This window comes from Artemia franciscana, chromosome 4 (genome assembly GCF_032884065.1).
Source record: "Artemia franciscana chromosome 4, ASM3288406v1, whole genome shotgun sequence".
NCBI classification, from domain to species: Eukaryota; Metazoa; Arthropoda; class Branchiopoda; order Anostraca; family Artemiidae; genus Artemia; species Artemia franciscana.
The window spans coordinates 12563333-12588600 of NC_088866.1; the positions used below are offsets into that span (position 1 = coordinate 12563333).

A 25268-nucleotide genomic window follows, 5' to 3' on the forward strand; every position below is an offset into this window, starting at 1 on the left:
CAGGAGTTCCATTACTAACGATCCGTTTCAGCTCACCAAAAGACGAGCAGAGTCCCTGAACGCTAAGATGAAATACAGAGAAAATATCATCTCGTTTAGAGGAGGCAGAACCATTTAATTGCGAAATATACTTACTTTTAAAAGCCAAATTAGAATCATTATTCATTTTATTTCTACTTCCAATTGAATTAGTAATAATATTTTCAATATCTAAAGGTTTATTTTGTAAACCAAGTAAACGATCCCCCAAAGAGTTGATAACAGCCTGGCCACTAACAGAAATCGTCGATTTACTCATGGTGGATTGCAGTTCCGCCCCACGACCAAGCCCATCAGACCACAGGTATAAGGAAAAAATATAAGGAAAGAAGAGTAAAAAATAATATAATCAAAGTTTGGATAAATAATGATAATAAAATCAAGGTAAGAATTAATAAGAAAAAACAGGGAAAGAGAAGAAAAAAGAAACAAGGAAAAACTAAGAAATAAACAAATAATCAGCATTGGTAATATAAACCATTCATTCATAAACACAATAATAATATCACCCAAACCATTATCATACATTGACCTCACGCCAAGGAGAACTCCTTCCCCATGCCTCTCCTATTGAAAAGTAAAAGCACTAAAACTCACAGTATATGGGTCTGTTCTAATACTATACTGTTGGTACAAAAAAAAATAGCAATACAATAAAAAGACACAATATTTGTTCTAGCAGAAGATACCATTATATAAGTCACCATTACTATTTTTATTGCATCGGACCAAACTAACTCAACAAATAATTCAAGCAATACTTTTTTCTTATCAAAACATAAAAAGTGTCCGGGCTTCCACAAACTCACTAAACAAAAAAAGAAAAAAAAATTATTGAGTCATGTAACCCAGTCCATAAAATTGCCCCGGCCATTTCCTTGCCTTCGCTGTCGTTGCGTTTCAATCAGGCTACTAATATGTGGTGGAATTTCAAAAAAAAAAAAAAAAAAACGTTTCCACTAGCCCTTCCTTAAGGCGACAAATACAGAGATGGTGGTATGGATCTCACAATCCAAGTTTCAAAACCTGTTTTTTCACGAATACTGGTTCGGATAGCTAAAAGTTTTTTTCAAACTTCTCGAACAGACGGGGGAGAATCATCGGATAAAAAAAAAACATTCTGATTGCCCATGATAGTTTTTCCACGAAGATTTCGAGCCTGTTTTAGAACTGTCACTTTCAGCTCCCTGTTCTCCATGATAGCCTTTATCAGCTTTTTTTCAGGCTTAACATCAGCTATCATGTATTTGGGTACCTCATGGATTCCAAGGCATGACGAAATAATACTATCAAAACTCACCTTAGCGTTTACAGTATCAATCGCTGTCACGTTCCATACTAGAATATTTTTATCAGTTTCTTTACTTTCCTGCTTCATCATTGTATGCCTTAGGCTAGATAACTGCGATTTCAGTAAAGAATTTTCATCAACCAGCACAGAAATGCGGTTCTTCAAATCATTGGTTTCTACCTAAAGGCTGATCACTTTAGGCTTAATATCTTTCACCTCCAATTTCGATTCCAATGCAGTTTCTTTAATCTTAGAAATCCTTTGATCTAATCCTTTAAAATTAACATTCAGCTCATTTGACGTAGTTGAATTTTCTTTAACAGTCTGTAAAACTAGACTCAAACTATCAGCTAGTGATTTCAATGAGATTCCTTCCATAGGACTGGATGTGAGAAAAAACTTGTCAGATTTTTCCTTCTTCCTCTTTCCTCCCATTATACAAAATAGTAATTGAACTCCAAGAAAAAATAGACTGTAGAAATATACTACCACACAAAAAACCTTTAATTACTCACTTCGCGTAATATTGGCATCTGAATCTATCCAAAAAATGTCGACAGCCAATTAACCTTGCTGAACACTAAATGAACGGTCCGACGCAAAGTAGGAGCGTTTATCTCGAATGCATTCTTGTTTTATCAAAACTTTGTGAGAGTAAATCCGGTTAAGATGTTCACTGAATGAATGCTATACGTGAACTGACAAGACAAGACTGACTGAGCAGGCAAATAACAAGTAAGGTAGTAAACAAGGAGTTACCCGGCTCAATAGTAACCGAACTCTAAAAAACGGAATTTTGATACCGATAGATATATCAAAGAGATCGGCTTTGTATTCTACTTTCAAATATATAAATTTCAGTAAGTTTAGTCTTAACTCATCAATGGATACGTGCCTGAAAAAATTTGCCCGATTTTCGAAAAAGGGGATAACACCCTCTAAAACTCATGCGATCCTAATGAAAACCACATCACCAGATTTAGCATATCAGAAAACCCTATTGTATTGGTTTCAGGCTCCTATCTATAAAAATGTGGAATTTTTTTTTTGCCAGAAGAAAGATAACGGATGCGTGTTTATTTGTTTGTTTTTTTCCAAGGGTTATAGTATCGACCATGTGGTTCTAGAACATCGGGAGGAGGCTCAATTGAACGATTGAATTGTCTAGAGGATATTACTGTGGGGAGGGGGTCTCTCCATGGAGGTGGGGCCAGATTTCCTAGCACATTTAAAAAACGATCAGAAATTAAATAAAAAGAAGGTTTTCAACTGGAAGTAAGGAGCAACAAAAAAACTTAAAACGAACAGAAATCATCATGCATATGAAGAGGAATGCTCCCTCCTCAACACCTTGCTACTTACGCAAATGTTTGAATTTTGTCCCAATTCTTTAAGAATGACTTCTGAAACACAAGGGCCTTTAATTAGAACGATAAGACACTTTTTTAAAAGTACTAAACAACTTTAGTTTAAAGAGTAATGTGTTGAGGAGGGGGAACTCCCTTCATGTGCGTAATAATTTCTGTTCATTTTTAATTTTAATGTTGCTCCTTCACTCCTTACTTTCAGTTGAGAAAACTTGTTTTTTTATTTAATATCTTAAGAGGAGCAAACTTCACCATTCGTTTTTGCAAATCACTCTCTGAAACAAAAAAGAAACTGCAAAAAATATTTTCATTAAAATGGAAGTGCCACGTAAACATGAATGAGCTTTTAATTTGAGCGAAAACATTTTTTCCTTAGGCAGTTTCTTCCTAGACTCATTCACCAACTAAGGGAAATGCTTGGGGGAATATTCAAGAAGTATATTTAAGCATCCGACCAAGGATTTTTGGCCACAGAAATTTCAATCGTACACTTTTTATGGTTCCAAATATATTAAACAGTTGGTGGTAACGAACTATAGTAAGGAGCGACCCAGCTCAATAGTAAGCAAAACTCTAAAAAATGGAATTTTTACACCAATAGCTACATCAAAAGAATTTCATTTTAATGCTGATTTGAAATATATAAGTTTCATCAAGTTTAGTCTTACCCATCAAAAGTTACGAGCCTGAGAAAATTGGCCTTCTTTTAAAAAATAGGGGGAAACACCCCCTAAACGTCATAGAATCTTAACGGAAATCACACCATCAGATTCAGCGTATCAGAGAACTCTATTGTAGAAGTTTCAAGCTCCTATCCAAAAAAAATGTGGAATTTAGTATTTTTTGCCAGAAGGCACATCACGGATGCGTGTTTATTTGTTTGTTTGTTTGTTTTTTTGTTTTTTTCCCCAGGGGTGATCGTATCGACCCAGTGGTCCTAGAATGTTGCAAGAGGGCTAATTCTAACGGATATGAAAAGTTCTAGTGCCCTTTTTAAGTGACCAAAAAAATTGGAGGGCATCTAGGCCCCCTCCCACGCTAATTATTTTTCCAAATTCAACGGATCAAAATTCTGAGATAGACATTTTATGCAGCGTAGTCGCAAAACTTTTGACTATGTCTTTGGGGACGATTTACTCCCCCACAGTCCCCGTGGGAGGGGCTAAAACTGGGAAGGAGCGACCCGGCTCATTTTGGGAAATAGGGGGAAACATCCCCTAAAAGTCATAGAATATTAACGAAAGTTACACCATCGCATTCGGCGTATCAGAAAACCCTACAACAAAAATTTCAAGCTCCTATCTACAAAAATTTGGAATTTCGTATTTTTTGCCAGAAGACAAATCACGGGTGCGTCTTTATTTGTTGTTTTTTTGTTTTTCCCAGGGGGTCATCGTATCGACCAAGTGGTCCTAGAATGTCGCAAGAACTCATTAGGAGTTAGGAGCCGGAAGAAGCTCTCGTAATTGACCATTGTTATATTTTTTGCACTCTAAAATACTTTCAGTTACTTACTAGTTGAACTTTCAGTTACTTACTAGTTAAACTGGGGTGACAGTCCGCCTCATATCCATGATAGCTTCTATCCTTAACTTTTTTGATGTTTTCATCCTGTTTTTTTTACCCCAAAATTCAAATTTAATCTTTAGGGCTTACGATAAATAAAAAAAAAAAAATATTATCTTAAGCCTTGAATGAAACGTTGGAAAATCAATTCAGTTTCGATGCGGAAGAGTAGAATGTTTGATAATTAATTTTACTAATGCGCGAAATGCACAAATAAAGCCTGCCATTCATAATGGAGACATTTTATTGTAATAATGTATCTTCACATTTACAAATATTGAGAGAACTTTCAGAATTAATGAGACAAAGTGTCAGAAGTAAGGTTTTGCTAAATTTTGATGAGAAAAGACTTTGAAAAATTGTCTTGATGCTATCCTTAACTTATCAAACTGTCTAATTATCTCTCTTATAAAAAGATAAAGAAGAATCCGAAAGTATTTGCTAAGTTATAATTTGTTTAAAAAAAACTATCATGCATAAAGGGGAGATGTTGATCCATTTCTCGAGAGCTCTTGTTTCTCCTGACATGTTCAGATAAAGAAGACAACAAGCGAGAAGTCCTTTGCAAATTAAGAAACACAAGAATTTCTCTGATTTTGAAAAATAAGGATTGCTCATTGATTCTTTTTTTTTTGCTATAAACTAGCTGTAAATACGATAGAGAGATAAAAAAAAACAATGTTTTCTTTACAAAAATAAACACTATTACAATATTAAAATTAAAAAAATAGAATGTGCATTAGTTTTCAGTAAAGATATTGGTAACATATTAGGTTTTCATTCTAATGTCCAGTCAAGTCAAAACGGACGCTCCTTGGTTGAGGCTGTCAGAAATTATTTTCAGATCAAGTAGCAATACCAAGATTTTTGTGGCGTTTGTTTCTATGTTTATGCAGTGTAGGTTGAGAGGAAGGGCACAGCGGATAAAGCTTAGTTCTGTTTATTTCCAAGGCCGTTGGGAAGTAGAGGACCTAAACTTGTTCTGGCCAAACGAGAAGTTGTCTAAATATCCGATCCATAATCTTATACGCTAGTAAGAAGCGCTGGATTGCACTCCGCTACAGGAGACTCCGCTCGAAATTGACTAAGGTTTCCTGACCAAAGAACAAGGTTTAGAGAGAATAAAACAGTTCGTGGTAACGAACTGTAGTAAGGAGCGACCCAGCTCAATAGTATACGAAACTCTAAAAAACGGAATTTTGATGCTAAAAGATACATCAAAAGAATTGAATTTTCATGCTGATTCTAAACATATAAGTTGCATTAAATTTAGTCTTTGTCATCAAAAGTTACGAGCCTGAAATAATTTGCCTTATTTTGGAAAATAGGGGAAAACATCCCCTAAAAGTCATAAAATCTTAACGAAAATCACACCATCGCATTCGGCGTATCAGAGAACCCTATAGCAAAAATTCCAAGCTCCAATCTACAAAAATGTGGAATTTCGTATTTTTTGCCAGAAGACAAATCACGGGTGTGTGTTTATTTGTTGTTTTTTTTTTTTGTTTTTTGTTCCCAGGGGTCATCGTATCGACCAAGTGGTCCTGGAGTGTTGTAAGAGGGCTCATTCTAAGGGAAATGAAAAGTTCTAGTGCCCTTTTTAAGTGACCAAAACATTGGAGGGCACCTAGGCCCCCTCCCACGCTCATTTTTTCCCAACGGATCAAATTTTGAAATAGCCTTTTTATTCCGCACAGTCGAAAACCATAACAACTATGTATTTGGGAATGACTTACTTCCCCACAATCCCTGGGGGAGGGGCTGCAAGTTAAAAACATTGATACGTGTTTACATATAGTAATGGTTATTGGAAAGTGTACAGACGTTTTCAGGGGGATTTTTTTGTTTGGGGTAGAATTGAGGGGAGGGGATATGTAAGAGGATCTTTCCTTGGAGGAATATGTCATGGGGGAAGAAAAATTCAATGAGAAGGGCGCAGGATTTTTTAGCATTACTATAAAAAAAAAACAATAAAAAAATAAACATGAAAACTTATTTCAATTGAAAGTAAGGAGTAGCATTGAAACTTAAAACGAACTGAGATTATAACGCATATGAGGGGTTCTAAAAATACTTTAGCATAAAGAGCGAGGTATTTAGGAGGAGATAAATACCTCGCTCTTTATGCTAAAGTATTTTTAGTAATTTCAACTATTTATTCTACGGCCTTTTTGATTCAGGGGTTATTCTTAAAGAATTGGGACAAAACTTACGATTTAGTGTAAAGAGCGAGGTATTAACGAGGGTACAAACCCCCTCGTATACATAATAAAAATATAAGAATATAAAAGTTTGTTACGTAAGTTAATTCTTAAGTTAAGCATATTTTTTACTAATAAAAATGTTCGTTAAAAATTAAAAGTTCTAGTTGCCTTTTTTAGTAACCGAAAAATTGGAGGGCAACTAGGCCTCCTTCCCCACCCCTTATTTCTCAAAATCGTCTGATCAAAACTACGAGAAAGCCATAAAGCATTCTGTTTTCGGGATGCCTAGTAAAGAATGATGTGTCTTCCACGTATTTAATTTTTCCCCTGACAACTTCAACAGAAGGTGTGTTCCAAAAACGCATAATAATTTGAAATATAACTACGCTATCAACTGTGCATTTCGCGAAAAAGCGTCTAACAGTTGCTAGAACATCATACCGCTGTCGAAGAAAGAGGACGGCTGCGCAATAGCGCTGCCAAAGTAAAGAGCACAGTGGGTAAATTGTACAAGTTTTTCTGACCAAAGCTCTTCGCACAGAAGGAGTTGTCGTAGAAACTTCAAGAGGAGCTCATTCGATTAGAAATTAAAAGTTCTAGTGCCTTTTTTAAGAGTGAAAACTGATGAGAGGGAAACCAGCTCCCCTTGCACCCTTCATTTCCCCAGACACATCCTATCAAAATTTTGAGATAGCCATTTTGTTCAACATAGTTGTAAGGTACAGTAAATATGTCTTGGATATTTAAACCCCCCTCCCCTATAGCCCTCACCATTTTTCAGAGTTAAAAGTAATTGGAGGGCAACATGCCCACCTCTTTCCGCAAGTGCATCCAATTGAAATTTCGAGATGGCCATTTTGTTGGGAATGATCAAAAGATCATATAGCAAGGCCTTCAGGGTTGACACAGCCCCTTAGATCCTGGGGGCAAGGGTTATAAGCAGTGACCCGGGGCATGTAAAGTATTTATGAGAGGGGTGGTCCTATATACTTCAGAGAGGCTCATTTGATTGCGAATTGAAAGTTCTAACTCTCTTTTAAAGGTCAAAAGTGGCCGATGAACAACTATCCCTCCCCCCACACCCTCTTTCCCAAATTCATTCGATCAGCATCTTGATATTGCTATGTTTTCCAAAATAGTCTAAATATCATATAAAAATGCCTCCAGGGTTGGCAAACCCCCCAAAGAGCCTGGAGTTAAGGGTTGTAAGCTATTCCCCGGGGGCATATAAGGTATTTTATGGAAGGGGTAGTCGTATAAACAACGGAGGAGGCTCATGAGATTGGAAATTGAAATTCTAGCACCCTTTTTAAGCGACAAAAGTGAATGGGGGCAACCAGCTCCGCACACTCTTCGTTTTCCCAAACACATCTCATCAAAATTTTAAGCTAGCCATATTGTTCCACATAGTTGAAAGGTCCAATAATAAATAATTTTTTTTATTAAAATAAAAAAAGTGAAAAGACTTAAAACTCATTTTGTTTTCAATAAAGTGCAAATTATGTTTTGGAGCTCAGAAGAACATGAGGGTTGTCAGCCCTATTGATGTTAATTTCTGCTCGTTTTGAGTTTGACTCGGTTATTTATTGTAATTTCTCTTTGTTTTGGGTTTCATTTATTTCTTAATGACGACTTGTGGTAGTTTTATGCTAGGAAGATTATTTTACTTCATTTCTACTCATTTTTGGTTTAATAGACCTCTTTATTTTTCTTTGATAACTTGTTTTGCGGAAAAGTTTTTTAAGTTAATCTAAATTAAAGATTCATATTAATGATAAGTTTTACATAGTGACAATATTAAATTTCACTAATTAACAGCGTAACTGAACTTATCAACTGTACTTTTTATGACTAAACAGCTAATAGTTGGTATTTTAGACTACTGTCAAAGCACGTTGAAACTAATGAAAAGATACAAAACACACCAAACACAGGATGAAAAATCGAAAAAGCATAGGAGTATATGAACAAAATATCCGAGAAAGAAAAGAGCCACGGAACGAAATTAGCAATCACGGGATTGTAACAAAAACGGACACAGGAACAAAATAAGTAAAGAATGCAACAACCAAGACAGAAGCACACACAAAGCCAAAACCGGAGCACACGCAGGGACAAAATAATACAGGTGCAAACACAGGCAGAAATACAGCAGCGATCCTGTCTTGGCATCATTCTAAACTCCAAGTAAGTTTCTCTTTGGGGTTCAGGTTTATTATAGCAGAACTATTGACAATGGATAGAACAAAAGTATCATCGACTTCGGGAATAAGGGAAGTACCTGAAATCAAAATTTTCATAACTGAAGAGCCTGATACTGACGCAGAATCATCAGAGGATATTGAGGAAGCAGCACCATCCGTATATAAGAGCATTAGAGAAAATTCGTAGGTGGACCATAATTGAAAATGTAATTTTTCTTTACAAGGCACCAGCTAAGGCAGTACTGAAGGGCTTTTCCCTTGTAGGATATTTTAGCCCCCTTTTTCAGAGTATTGTCAAAGACAGGACAAAGGCTCTCCGTAAGTAAAGAGCGATATAACTTCAATATATTGTTTTCTTCTCTTTTTTTAAATCGGGCCACACTGCATGGAAGGAGCGGTCGTGGACGCTTGGGATCAAACGTATTCTTCTACACCTGTTTTAGTTACCCGACTCCCCTTCAGCCCCCCAAAGATGACCATCATAATTATGAGATAGCCATTCTGTTCAAGATAGTCGAAAGTTCTATTAAGCATGCCTCCAGGGATAATGTAATTCCCAGAGCCTCTGAGGAGGGTGCATATTCAAAGTGACTCCATTTGAGGATCCTTTAGTAAATAGCGATGTGGCCTCTATGTATTTTCCCCTGACAGCTTTGCTTAGAAAGGGGTGGTCTTAGAAACGAAGGAAAGGACTCGTACAAATGGAAATTGAAAGTTCCAAATTCTTTATTCAGAATTGAAAGTGATCGGAATTAAAGCACCAGGTAATACATACTTTAAAGAGGGTCATTAAAAGAAGAGATTAACTTTGACTAAGTACAGACATCTAATTATCTTTTGAGCTAAACAAGATATTTGAGAAGACTAAACTAACCAATTCAACATATTCCTATTGATAGATTGAATTAAAAATGAAATTATTACAGGATCGGTCACTTGCTGCCTTTTAAATTACCATAGCTGAGATATCGTAACATCCAATAGTACTACGTCTGTATGCAGACGAGTATGCAGACGAATTTACAATTTGCAGCTGCATGAGTTACCCCTGGTTCCCACCGCTGCGATTTCGTGCAAAATCCTGCGACATGCGACAGATGACACAAATCGCTCGACAAATGACACAACACCATCTGTTTTGCTGAAATGTCGCATGCGTTGAATAATTTCAACTCATACGACAAAGCGCATGCGTTGTTCTGATTAAAAGAAAAAAAACGTAACCAAAGTCATGGAGCTGATTGAAAAGCTAATTCTGGCTTTTAGGTGCCAGCCCGTATTATATTCCAATGATCATGGTGTGATCACAAAGGATCATGAGTCTGAGAACCTGATTTCAATTCTTCTAGAGTTTGTTGCAGCGACGTAAAAATCTGCGTTTCTTTGTGAACCTCCATCCGATTCTGTCGTATGTTTTTTCCGCCAGAAAAAAACCGTGTCAGGATTGACGCAGTAATGGGTACTATAAGTTAGAGTCAAAAAATTTTCTGGGTGGTAACATGTCTTTAAATTAGCAAAAGGTTCCATTTGTGCACTGATATCAAACAGTTCGTGGTAACGAACTGTTGTAAGGAGCGATCCGGCTCAATAGTAACCAAAACTCTAAAAAATTGAATTTTGATATAAATAGCTACATCAAAAGAATTGCATTTTAATGCTGATTTTAAATATATAAGTTTCATCAAGTTTAGTCTTAGCCATCAAAAGTTACGAGCCTGAGAAAATTTGCCTTATTTAGGAAAATAGGGGGAAACACCCCCTAAAAGTCGTAGGATCTTAAAGAAAATGACACCATCAGATTCAGCGTATCAGAGAACCCTACTGTAGAAGTTTCAAGCTCCTATCTACAAAAATGTGGAATTTTGCATTTTTTGCCAAAAGACAAATCACGGGTGCGTGTTTATTTGTTTGTTTGTTTGTTTTTTTTCCCCAGGGGTCATCGTATCGACCAAGTGGTCCTAGAATGTCGCAAGAGGGCTCATTCTAACGGAAATGAAAAGTTCTAGTGCCCTTTTTAAGTAACCAAAAAAATTGGAGGGCATCTAGGCCCCCTCCCACGCTCATTTTTTTCCCAAAGTCAACGGATCAAAATTTTGAGATAGCCATTTTGTTTGGCATAGTCGAAAATCTTAATAACTATGTTTTTGGGGATGACTTACTCTCCCACAGTCCCTGGGGGAGGGGTTGCAAGTTACAAACTTCAACCAGTGTTTACATATAATAATGGTTATTGGGAAGTGTACAGACGTTTTCAGGGGGATTTTTTTGGTTTTGGGGGTAGGGTTGAGGGAGGGGGCTATGTGGGAGGATCTTTCCTTGGAGAAATATGCCATGGGGAAAAAATTCAATGAAAAGGGCGCAGGATTTTCTAGCATTACTATAAATAAAAAACAATGAAAAAATAAACATGAAAACGTTTTTTCAAATGAAAGTAAGGAATAGCATTGAAATTTAAAACAAACAGAGATTATTACGCATATGAAGGGTTCTAAAAATACTTTAGCATAAAGAGCGAGGTATTTAGGAGGAGATAAATACCTCGCTCTTTATGCTAAAATATTTTTAGTGATTTCAACTATTTATTCTACGGCCTATTTGATTCAGGGGTCATTCTTAAAGAATTGGAACAAAACTTACGATTTAGTTTAAAGAGCGAGGTATTAACGAGGGTACAAACCCCCTCGTACACATAATAAAAATATAAGAATATAAAAGTTTGTTACGTAAGTTAATTCTTAAGTTACGTATATTTTTTACTAATAAAAACATTCGTTGAATATTAAAAGTTCTAGTAGCCTTTTTAAGTAACCGAAAAATTGGAGGTCAGCTAGGCCTCCTTCCCCACCCCTTATTTCTCAAAATCGTCTGATCAAAACTAAGAGAAAGCCATTTAGCCAAAAAAAAATTAATATACTAATTTCATTTCAATAATTTATGTGCGGAGAGCCAAAATCAAACATGCATTAATTCAAAAACGTTCAGAAATTAAATAAAAAAAAAACTAGTTTTTTTAACTGAAAGTAAGGAGCGACATTAAAACTTAAAACGAACAGAAATTACTCTGTATATGAAATGGGTTGTCCCCTCCGCAGTCCCACGCTCTTTACGCTAAAGTTTTTAGTTGTTTTAAAAAGTAGAATTGTGGCAAAGAGTCAAACTTTAGCGTAAAGAGCTAGGGACTGTGGAGGGGACAACCCATTTCATATACGGAGTAATTTCTGTTTGTTTTAAGTTTTAATGTCGCTCCTTACTTTCAGTTAAAAAAACTAGTTTTTTTTATTTAATATTAATAAAGAGCGGAGATGAACTAGCGACTGTACAGTACATGACAAAGTAGCTAGTAGTTTCCATAACATTGTACCACTATCAAAGCCTATTAAAACTAATAAAAGACGAAGGAACACTTAGAACACAGGAATATAAACAGAACAAAATTTAGGAGTATGAAAACGAAGCAAACAGAAACAAAGGAGTAAATATAAGAATATTTAGAAGGGTAGAAAATTCTTAAAAAAGAAACAAGGAAATAAATTCTAAGCAACTAGGGCTTTAGCATAAAAGACCACCAAAGAGTCAAAAAATGCTCCATGTTGGCAGTAAGTACTTCTTCATATAGGTCCTACAGAATTGCTTGAGTCTGTTGAGGCTGTCTTGCAATGACTAGGCGGGTACAGCTTCCAGAACTGTAATTTTGGATGACGGCTCAATATGTGGCCAAACCAATCTCTATAGCTATTTCAAGTGGATCTAGTTACGTTGCCATGATGATTTTTAACACTTAATCTATAGTTTTCAATCTAGACTGCAATTCTTCTTAAGGTAAACTATTGATGGTCTTAAGCAATACTTTATAGTCCATCACAATATTTATTAACTTAATAGCGTTTTGAATTCTTAGACAAAGACAAAACCTTCAAGGTGGAATGAGAGTTTAAATGAGATAGCTGGAATCTGACCTCCTTAGAAGGTTTAATCTCATAATAACATTTGAACTAATAATCCACTCTCTTTGAGTAAAAAATTATTTTCGCAATATAATTGACGACTCTTCTATGTCCCTGAGTTTTGAATAAGGGATGGAACTTTTTGAACATCTGTCTTGAAGTTCATAGCTATGTCCGAATGTTCGATAACCGTTATTCATTTTATGATAAGCTATTAGGTTTTCGTAACAATATTGCGAATAGGTGATTTTTTTGAATTTATGAAAATAAATGCAGAATTATCTCTAATCTAGCTTTACTTAAACATTTCATTATTATATAGTTCCCTGTCATTTTGGATCTAAAACCAAATTTTTAATATCGTCTAATTTGTGACTGTTTAATTTTCCCCCCTACAAGGAACCGAGAAGGAAAGCCATTTCCAAACTTTATGGAAAGTAAAGAGGGCGAAAGTTTTTTATTGCTAGGTGTAAAAAAGACTTTTTTGTGTCAAGATCTAATTTACTATTTGTTTTGTACGAGACAAATTTGACCTCTTCAGACATTCCATTCCAAATCTAATACGAGCCTTTTGTTTTTTTCGGAATTGAGATGATAATATTTTCTTAAGTAGACGCCTATCTGGCAAATAGTTATCTATGTTTGTGTTTAATACAGAAACCGTTTTCCACAAAAACTTTCCCTTTCCAAGTTACAAAAAGTTTTAAATAAATTCTAAGACTACACTGGCTACAATGACATTTGGGGATAAAAGAAGCAATACAAAATGATTAGGAAAACCAAGTGAACCATGGCGATTCTCAGCCATTTGAAAAAAACTTAGCGGAAAAAAAAATTGGTAAAGACCTCTCCATGTTATCCACAGTGCTCAGACACAGAAAAAAAAATGACTAACCTTTTGATGTGAAATCTAACATAACAGAAGAAATATTGTTAAGACACACGTGTTTTCTGATTTGCTAGATTCCACTTCAAAAGATTAGTTCTTTTTTGATTAAAGGAAGAATGGCTAGCAGAGGTCCTTGGCAAAATACCTTAATTTGTCTTTTCACTTCATTCCCTTTTTGTCGACTGGGTGAAAATTACCCTGGTTCTCTTGATTTTCCTAAATGTTTTAATAATGCTGCAAAAATCCAAGTAACTTGTCAATTGGGTGAAAAAATCAAGCTTTGACTAGACAGCATCATAACAGACAAATACTGAAACTATTCACCGATACTAATTAGCTTTTTTCACACACACCCTGTGTAATTTTTTTCCTGGCTTCAATTTCATTTTTTATGTTAAATTTTCTACTTCGAATTTTAAAATCTGGATAACATTCCTTGTAAAACAGCTTTACTAGTCCGTTTCAGTAAAAATTTCTTTTATATGCGTTATTAATATAATTTTGTGACAATAAGTTATTGATAACTTAGACTGCCCTGTTATCAAACAGCTCGGGGTAACGAACTGTAAACAAAAAGATATTCGGCTCAATAGTAACCGAAACTCTAAGATACAGAGTCTTGCTAGCAATAGATACATCAAAAGAATTGGACTTTGGTGCTTATTAAAAATATACAAATCTCATGCAGTTTAATGTTACCCGTCAAAAGTTACGGACCTGTGAAAATTTGTCCAATTTTTGAAAAAGGGGGAAATACCTCCAAAAGCAAGTGATCTTAATGAAAATCACACCATCAGATTCATCATATCAGAGAACCCTACTGCAGAGGTTTCAAGCTCCTAACAAAATGTGGAATTTTGCATTTTCCGCCAAAAGAATGTTTATTTGTTTTCATTTGTTTTTTTCCAGAGGTGATCATATCAAACCATTGATCCTAGAGGGTCAGGAAAGGGCTCTTTTGATCAGAAATGAAGAGTTCTAGTGCCCTTTATATGTGATCGAAAATATTGCAGGGCTCCTAGCCCCCATTCCACACCCCTTTTTCCCCAAAGTCGCATTATCAAAATTTTGAGATGGTCATTTGGTTCAGCATAGGTGAAAGATCTAGTAACTATGTCTTTGAGGCTGACTTGACACCCCTCCCCCCTCAAACCCCGGGAAGGGCTGCAAGCTTTGAACTTTGTCCATTGTTTATATATAGTATTGGTTATTGGGCAGTATAGAAATAGTTTTCGGTTAAAATTATGAGGGGGTTGCCTCTCTTCAACACCTCGCTCTTCCTACTAAAGTTCTATTTAGAACTTTAAAAGGCTAAATGTTCTAATAATTATTATTAATTAATTGAAGCAAAAAGTCAAACTTTAGCGTAAACAGCGAGGTATTGAGGCGGGGACAACCGCTTCATAAACATAATAATTTTTGCACGCTTAATGCTGCTCCTTACTTTCAGTTGAAATTTTTTTTTTGTTACTTAAGTAATGCATAAGAACCGCCTGGGTTACGGATTTGAAGCACCAAATCCTGTTTTGGCAAAAGGTATTTCGTGTATCCCTGTGTGATAACATATTGTCCTTTTTCGATGAAATATTCTTCTGTCTAGGGGATTTTTTTTTTCTTCACTATTTAAGACCTTGTCTATCCTCGGCAGTTCTATGAATATTGTTTTGGTATGCTATGATTTTTTTATAGGAACTGTACAGTTACCTAAAGGGGCGATTCAGAGGATGTTCAGAACAATATCCATGAAAAGCATAGTTTACTCCTTTTTCAGATTCGTGTTTATCAAAAAAGTCCATTTCTATTACTGTACATGTTTTCTTCTTTTTCCCTCTCTTCGTATTTTAATTTGTCGTCAAATCTTGACAAACCCTTTCTCATATATAAGAATCGGGCAATGCTATTTTCAAGCATTGTCACGTTAAAAAAGTTTTTTAATGCCCAAAGAGACAGGACGGAAGAAAAATTACTTCTAATAACACCTGAGTTTGTCGCAGCGACGTAAAAATCTGCGTTTCTTTGTGAACCTCCATCCGATTCTGTCGTATGTCTTTTCCGCCAGAAAAAAACCGTGTCAGGATTGACGCAGTAGTGGGTACTATAAGTTAGAGTCAAAAAATTTTCTGGGTGGTAACATGTCTTTAAATTAGCAAAAGGTTCCATTTGTACACTGATATATTAATAAAGAGCGGAGATGAACTAGCAACTGTACTGTACATGACAAAGTAGCTAGTAGTTTCCATAACATTGTACCACTATCAAAGCCTATTAAAACTAATAAAAGACGAAGGAACACTTAGAACACAGGAATATAAACAGAACAAAATTTAGGAGTATGAAAACGAAGCAAACAGAAACAAAGGAGCAAATAAAAGAATATTTAGATGGGTAGAAAATTCTTAAAAAAGAAACAAGGAAATAAATTCTAAGCAACTAGGGCTTTAGCATAAAAGACCACCAAAGAGTCAAAAAATGCTCCATGTTGGCAGTAAGTGCTTCTTCATATAGATCCTACAGAATTGCTTGAGTCTGTTGAGGCTGTCTTGCAATGACTAGGCGGGTACAGCTTCCAGAACTGTAATTTTGGATGACGGCTCAATATGTGGTCAAACCAATCTGTATAGCTATTTCAAGCGTATCTAGTTGCGTTGCCATGATGATTTTTAACACTTAATCTACAGATTTCAATCTAGACTGCAATTTTTCTTAAGGTAAACTATTGATGGTCTTAAGCAGTACTTTATAGTCCATCACAATATTTATTAACTTAATAGCGTTTTGAATTCTTAGACAAAGACAAATCCTTCAAGGTGGAATGAGAGTTTAAATGAGATAGCTGGAATCTGACCTCCTTAGAAGGTTTAATCTCATAATAACATTTGAACTAATAATCCACTCTCTTTGAGTAAAAAATTATTTTCGCAATATAATTGACGACTCTTCTATGTCCCTGAGTTTTGAATAAGGGATGGAACTTTTTGAACATCTGTCTTGAAGTTCATAGCTATATCCGAATGTTCGATAACCGTTATTCATTTTATGATAAGCTATTAGGTTTTTCGTAACAATATTGCGAATAGGTGATTTTTTTGAATTTATGAAAATAAATGCAGAATTATCTCTAATCTAGCTTTACTTATAAAATCAATTTACTTATAATTTACTTTACTTAATTTACTTAATTAATTACTTAATTTAATTTACTTATATATTTCATTAAAATATAGTTCCCTGTCATTTTGGATCTAAAACCAAATTTTTAATATCGTCTAATTTGTGACTGTTTAACTTTCCCCCCCTACAAGGAACCGAGAAGGAAAGCCATTTCCAAACTTTATGGAAAGTAAAGAGGGCGAAAGTTTTTTATTGCTAGGTGTAAAAAAGACTTTTTTGTGTCAGAATCTAATTTACTATTTGTTTTATACGAGACAAATTTGACCTCTTCAGACATTCCATTCCAGATCTCATACGAGCCTTTTGTTTTTTTCCGAAATTGAGATGATAATGTTTTCTTAAGTAGACACCTATCTGGCAAATAGTTATCTATGTTTGTGTTTAATACAGAAACCGTTTTCCACAAAAATTTTCCCCTTCCAAGTTACAAAAAGTTTTAAATAAATTCTAAGACTACACTGGCTATAATGACATTTGGAGATAAAAGAAACAATACAAAATGATTAGGAAAACCGAATGAACAAGGGCGATTCTCAGCCATTTGAAAAAACTTAGCGAAAAAAAAATTGGTAAAGACACCTCCATGTCATCCATAGTGCTCAGACACAGAAAAAAAATGACTAACCTTTTGATGTGAAATCTAACATAACAGAAGAAATATTGTTAAGACACATGTGTGTCCTGATTTGCTAGATTTCACGTCAAAAGATTAGTTCTTTTTTTGAGTAAAGGAAGGACGGCTAGCAGAGGTCCTTGGCAAAATACCTTATTTTGTCTTTTCACTTCATTCCCTTTTTGTCGACTGGGTGAAAATTACCCTGGTTCTCTTGATTTTCCTAAATGTTTTAATAATGCTGCAAAAATCCAAGTAACTTGTCAATTGGGTGAAAAAATCAAGCTTTGACTAGACAGCATCATAACAGCCAAATACTGAAACTATTCATCGATACTACTTAGCTTTTTTCACACATACCCTATGTAATTTTGTTCCTGGCTTCGATTTCATTTTTTATGTTAAATTTTCTAGTTTGAATTTTAAAATCTGGATAACATGCCTTATAAAACAGCTTTACTAGTCCATTTGAGTAAAAATTTCTTTTATATACGTTATTAATATATTTTTGGGACATTAAGTTATTGATAAATTGGACTGCCCTGTTATCAAACAGCTCGTGGTAACTAACTGTAAAAAAGGAGAGATTCGGCTCAATAGTAACCGAAACTCTAAGAAACAGAGCCTTACTAGCAGTAGATACATCAAAAGAATTGAATTTTGGTGCTTGTTAAAAATATACAAAACTCATCCAGTTTGATTTTACTCGTCAAAAGTTACGGACCTGTAAAAATTTGTCCAATTTAAAAGAAGGGGGAAATACCACCAAAAAATCAAGTGATCTTAATGAAAATCACACCATCAGATTCACCATATCAGAGAACCTACTGCAGAGGTTTCAAGCTCCTAACAAAAATGTGGAATTTTGTTTATTTGTTTGTATTTGTTTTTGCAGAGGTGATCATATCGAACCATTGATCCTAGAGGGTCAGGAGAGGGCTCTTTTTATCAGAAATGAAGCGTTCTAGTGCCCTTTATATGTGACCGAAAATATTGCAGGGCTCCTATCCCCCACCCACACCCCTTTTTCCCCAAAGTCACATTATCAAAATTTTTAGATGGTCGTTTGGTTCAGCATAGGCGAAAGATCTAGTAACTATGTCTTTGAGGATGACTTGAGACCCCTCCACCCCTCAAACCCCGGGGAAGGGCTGCAAGCTGTGAACTTTGCCCATTGCTTATATATAGTATTGGTTATTGGGCAGTCTATTTAGAACTTTAAAAAAAGCTAAATGTTCAAATAATGATTATTAGTTAATTGGAGCAAAAAGTCAAACTTTTGCGTAAAGAGCGAGGTATTGAGGAGGGGACAACCCCTTCATAAACATAATAATTTCTGCTCGTTTTAAGGCTTAATGCTGCTCCTTACTTTCAGTTGAATTTTTTTTTTTGTTACTTAAGTAATGCATAAGAACCGCCTGGTTTAAGGATTTGAAGCACCAAATCCTGTTTTGGCTAGAGGCATTTCGTGTATACCTGTGTGATGCCATGTTGTCCTTTTTCAATGAAATATTCTTCTGTGTAGGTGAATTTTTTTTTTGTTCACTATTTAAGACCTTGTCTAACCTCGGCAGTTCTGTGAATATTGTTTTGGTATGCTATGATTTTTTTAAAGGAACTGGGCAGTTACTTAAAGGGGCGATTCAGAGGATGTTCAGAACATGTCCATGAAAAGCATAGTTTACTCCTTTTTCAGATTCGTGTTTATCAAAAAAAGTCCATTTTTATTACTATACATGTTTTCTTCTTTTTCCCTCTCTTCGTATTTTAATTTGTCGTCAAATCTTGACAAACCCTTTCTCATATATAAGAATCGGGCAATGCTATTTTCAAGCATTGTCACGTTAAAAAAGTTTTTTAATGCCCAAAGAGACAGGACGGAAGAAAAATTACTTCTAATAACACCTGTCACCGTCATATAGAATAGATAGTTTCTGCACTTTCTAAATGGAAAAAAGGTGACCATTTGCTTTCACAAAATTTATTATCTTTTCAAGATTAGATTTTGAACAGTAGAACATTGTCTTTCAGCTTTTATATCATTGAGCAAAAAAGAAAGTCTTAGTTTCGCAACATTTTTTTTTTCAACTTACGAAAGTTTAAATCTCAGCTGAATGTCATTTTTGTAATTTATATTCGCTAAAATGCACTTAATACAACGAAGAATAGTATTTAAGGATACTTAATAGTATTTACTTAATAGTACTTAAATACTTAATAGTATTTAAGGACATAACAAGTGCTCCGACGGTTAAAAGGACCACAGCTGCGTTTAGTCTGAGTAGTAAATTCGCACACTTCTTGCTAGCTTCCTCACTAGTTGCTAGTAGAATTGGTCTCTTAAGGCCACACAAGGCCTTTTGAATTCACTAGAAGTAATATTCCCGTGAAGCCTTTCGAGTTGGGTGTAGTGTAGGCTATGGCCCAACAAGTATTAGAGTTAGCAACTATTTTTATAAACTGAATTATGCCCAAGTACACAAAGAAGAAGCTAGTGCATGTTTGACTGAATTTTTGTAGTGCTTTGTCACTATATTTGAGTTGTTTGGAACTTTTTCATGACAACGAAAGCTTTTCTTTTCAGATAGCCTTGTATCAGAAGACGATGCTCAAGCTTTCATAGTGTCGTGCTATTAAACTCCAGTTAATTTGAATCTTCTTTTTTTTGCTTATTGTTTTTCCCTTTAAGTAATTTGCTTGTATCTTTCAGCTGTTTAGTTCAGCATTTCTACTTTCCTCACTTTTGTTTCTGTTGACATTGGCTTCTAGAAATGGAGCCGAAATATTTCTCAACGTTATCTTATTTAAAGTTTTGCTCGTTACTTATATGGGGCTATATATTTTCATTTACTTATGAATTAAGTGCCTAGTTGTATGCTTCACAGGATTGGATTTTGATGAAAAACTTGATTAAAGTGAAAGCTGCTAGAACGTAAATGGCCTTGAACATATTCAAGGTCAAGGATTAAAGTGAAAGCTGCTAGAACGTAAATGGCCTTGAACATATTCAAGGTCAAGGATTAAAGTGAAAGCTGCTAGAACGTAAATGACCTTGAACATATTCAAAAATATGCTTGCATAGTTCAGTCAAGATGACTCAAGCAGACCTCAAAGGTATTCGAAGAGGAGTCAGGAAAACTTACTGTAATTAAAATAGCCTGAAAAATCGCCTACAGAAAAATGACCTTAATATTTAGGGATTTCACACCAAGTTAAAAAAAAAAAAAATTAAAATAAGATAAACTTTGCAAGCGTGTGCACCCAGGTCTTTTTTAGAGGAGTCAAACTAAAAAGAAATAATTACACGGAAAACATAATATATTGAAGAAATTATGCCAAACTCACGGGATCTCACACGAGAGTTAAGCCTCCCTACTCTACCCGGTAGTCAAATAATGTATTACCAAGATCAGTGGCACACTCGAAAAGTATGATATCACGTGTCCAACCATTACAAAAACAAAAGAAAAGAAGAACAAAAAAAAAAAAGAAAAATTCATCGATACAAGAGGAAATCACAGACAACACTCTAGTGCTGCCTATAATACAGAGCCAAGGCTTCTACGTATTATTATTTATTTATTATCATTCTTTCCTGGAGGCACTTCATATGGAAGTGGTGGTAATATAAAGTTAAGAGGAGGCTCATTCGATTAGGAATCTAAGGTTCTAGTACCTTTTATAAGAGCCAAAAGTGATCGAAGGGTAACCAGCACCCTCCCACACCCTTATTCCCCATTATCATTTGATCAAAATTTTAAGATAGCCATTTCGTTCATTATAGTCCAAAGGTCAATTAACTGTGCCTTCGAGGATGATAAAACTTCCGGGGGGCCCCAGAGAGGCTGTAAGTTATGCAAGCTGCCCCATTATTAACATTTAAGGGCTCTATTGGGGAAAGATAGCATGTTTGACCCTGGATTTCCAAAAATGCTTCGTGTATCAAGATGAAAATTTAAGAAATTGTTAGGTGGAATGCCGAATACAATGAACACACTATGCACTTGTTGGTTGTCTACAGGAAATATTAACAATGTCCAAGGAACAACTAAGGGTACTAAGCTGAAACTTTAAAGGTATGTTGAAGAGATGTTGAAGAGTGATTGGAGGAAAAACAAGCTTCCCCTTCCTTGACCTTTTTACAAGCCCCCTCTTTTTAAGACTGACCGGAGTTTCAAAATTGTCATATTTTTAAACTAGTCAATAGTTCTAATAGGCAAGCCTTCAGAATGCTGTGTGCCCCACAGCCCATAGGCAAGGGAATGTGTAAACAATTTTCCCATTGTTTGTATGCAAGCTTTATCATTAGTAAAAGGGAAAATGTTTGATTCCGCGAGTATCCAAAATTGATAAGGGTATTAAGGTGAAACTTTGGAGAATGTAGTGGGCTATGTTAAACTAAACCAAAAGCTACTTTGTTCATCAAGTTGGTCAAAAAAGCGGATCTGCAGAATTTTAAGAACGGCTGGGGGTATTAAGTTGAAACTTTCAGGACATGTTGAGGGGGATGTTGAAAAGTGGAAGGAGGGATAACAAGCCACCTCCCATGCCTTTTTTGCTGCCCTCCTTCCAAAGAAACATTAGATCAAAATCTTTAAATAGCGGCTGAGGGTGTTAAGCTTAAGCTTTCAAGTCATGTTGAGGGGGATGTTGAAGTGATCAAAGGGCAAAAAGTCCTCCTCCTATGCTCTTTTTGGTTACCCTTCTCTCGAAAACATCTGATCAAAATTTTGGAATGTCCACCTTGTTCAAAATAGTTCAAAAGTCAAATTGCAATACATTCGGAGATTTCGTAGCTCCCCACGGCCCCTGAGATAAATTTGTTAAGCTATAAAAGTCGCTAATTGTTTATAAATAAGCTTAGTTATGTTTGGTCGGGTGCCTCCGAAAAGGCTATGGACATGCAGGAAATCCTTTTTCGAAAATGTCGGGGGTGATGTCATGCAAAACTGAAACACAATATATGCAAAAGAGTTGTCAAAAAGACACAACAGTAATGTCTAAGGAATGGCTAAGGGTATGAAGTTGAAACTTCAAAGGCAAGTTGATAGGAATTTTGAAAAAAAAAGGAATGGAGACCAACCCCACTACCCCATCTTGCGCTCTCAGATGCACCCGTTAGCACTGATAGAAAAATTAAAAAGCTATTTTATTCAAAATAGTCATAAGATATAAAAGCTATGCCTCAGCGAATTTCATGCCCCTAGAGTCTTCGGGGCAGGGAATTTAAATCATGGAAGTTTTTCATTCTTTGCATATTTGATCCTGGGTGTATCTGAAAAGGGTAAGAGTATTGAGGTGGAATTTCAAGTAAAATTAAGAGATATGTTGAGCTAAATCAAAAGATACCGTCTTCATCCAAGTTATCAAAAAGGTTTATCTGCAATATGTTAGGAACAGGTCAGGGTATTAACTTGAAACTTTCAGAACCACTTCTTCTACTGTGGTTGCGAATGCGGTTGGTTGTGACTTAGACTGTGACTTCTTTTGACTGTGAAAACTTGCGACTGTGACTACGACTGCTTGGACCTTTTACTATATCTAGTTTTGACCACTTTCGAGAAATTTTGACCAAAATCAAGACACAATATGTGTTTTCAAAAGGGGGAATCAACAATATCCTAGGAACTGCTGAGGTCTGTAAGTTGAAACTTTCAGTGAATTTTGAACAGTGCTTGGAGAGTAAAGGGCTTTCCTTGTCCTTTTTAGAACCCTCCCTCGAACACCGATTAAAATTATGAAGTAACCAACATGTTCAACTAAGAGGCATTGATCTAGTGTCGAGTATAGTAAACAGCCATTAGGATTCAATAAATTAATATTTATTATTTTTTCCCAGAGCCAATTAATGTGGAAGAGCTGGTTATAAATGCTTGGGACGGGGCTCAAACGAAACTGAAAATTCTAGTGCTCTTAATAAGAATAAAACAAGACTGGAGGGCAACCAGTCCCCCTGCCACGCCCTTTATCTCCCAAACATATCCGACCAAAATTTTGAGATAGCTGTATTGTTCAAGATAGCCCAGAGGCATGGCTCCGGGGTAATCATAACCCCCCAAGCACCTGGGCAAGGGCTATAAGTTCTGCAAGTTACCCATTGTCAAATGTAAGGTTTATTATTGGACAAGAGGGCTCGTTTAATCTTGGACCTCCAAAAAGGCTTAGGGTATTAAGATGAAACTTTTGGGGTTTGTAGACAGGGATATTGAAGACTGATTGGAGGGTAGCTATTCCCTGCCTTTTTTAGGAGTCCCTCCCCTCAGCACTAGTCGAAATTAAAACTAAAGTTATTTTATTCATACTGTAATAGGGTAAATTAACTATGCCTCGGGGGAATCCCAGCCTCACAACAGTGTTGGCGCAAGAATTGTAAATTACGCAATTTGCCCATTTTTATATTAGGATTTACCATTAACAAAAGAGGAAATGTTTGAATCTGGGTGTATTCGAAAAGGCTGAGTATATTAAATCGAAAATTTGAGGAATATTAAGTGTTATGTTAAACTAAATCAAAGACATTATGTACATCCAGTTTATTAAAAAGGCATATCTGCAATATCCCAAGAATGGCTGAGGATATTAGGTTTAAAATTTTAAGACATATATAATGAAATGTTGAAATGTGAGGGCAACAAGCCCACTCCCATGCCCTTTTATCTGCCTTCTCCCCAAACACATCTGATCAAGATTTGTAAAGGTAAATAGCTAATGTCTACAGGGATGACATAGACCCCCCACACTCCCTGGGACAAGTATTTTAAGTTATACAAGTTGCCCATTGTTAATTTATAAGGCTGGCTCTTGGGGAAAAGGGGTAAGTTTGATCCTGAGTCTCCAAAAAGACTATGGGCACAAAGGTAAAAATTTCAGAAATTGTTGAGCGGGATGTCAGACAAAATTAAAACATTGTATATGCAGGATGGTCAAACAGTTCGTGGTAACGAACTGTAGTAAGGAGCGACCCGGCTCAATAGTAACCGAAACTCTAAAAAATGGAATTTTGATACCAATAGTTACATCAAAAGAATCACATTTCAATGTTGATTTTAAATATATAAGTTTCATCAATATTAGTCTTGCCCATCAAAAGTTACGAGCCTGATAAAATTTGCCTCATTTTAGAAAATAGGGGGAAACACCCCCTAAAAGTCATACGATCTTAACGAAAATCACACCATCAGATTCAGCATATCAAAGAACCCTATTGTAGAAGTTTCAAGCCCCTATCTACAAAAATGTGGAATTTCGCATTTTTTGCCAGAAGACAAATCACGGATGCGTGTTTATTTGTTTTTTGTTTTTTTTCCAAGGGGTGATCGTATCGACTCAGTGGTCCTAGAATGTCACGAAAGGGCTCATTCTAGCAAAACTTAAAAGTTCTAGTGCCCTCTTTAAGTGACAAAAAAATTGGAGGGCACCTAGGCCCCCTCCCACGCTCATTTTCCCCCAAAATCACCGGATCAAAATTCTGAGATAGCCATTTTATTCACCATTGTCGAAAAACCTAATAACAATGTCTTTGGGGACGACTTACTCTACCGCAGTCCCCATGGGGGGGGGGCTGCAAGTTACAAATTTTGACCTGTGTTTACATATAGTAATGGTTACTGGGAAGTGTACAGACGTTTTCAGGGGGATTTTTTTTGTTGGGTGGAGAGTTAAGGGGAGGGGTTACGTGAGAGGATCTTTCCATGGAGGAAATTTTCATGGGGGAAGAGACTTTCAATGGAGGGGGCGCAGGATTTTCTAGCATTATTTAAAAAAAACAATGAAAAAATAAATATGAAAAGTTTTTTCTACTGAAAGTGAGGAGCAGCATTAAAACTGAAAACGAACAGAAATTATTACGCATATGAGGGATTTACCTCCTCGTAATACCTCCCTCTTTACGCTAAAGTATTTTTAGTAATTACAACTACTTATTCTACGGCCTTTGTGATTCAGGGGTCATTCTTAAGGAATTGGGACAAAATTTAAACT

At 35.7% G+C, this 25268-nt stretch overlaps 1 protein-coding gene across 2 annotated transcripts in view; it reads right to left on the reverse strand.

Moving 5' to 3' along the window:
- LOC136026014 (uncharacterized) overlaps positions 1 to 25268 on the reverse strand; it is a 117523-nt gene that overhangs the window by 23873 nt on the left and 68382 nt on the right. The window lies entirely within an intron of this gene.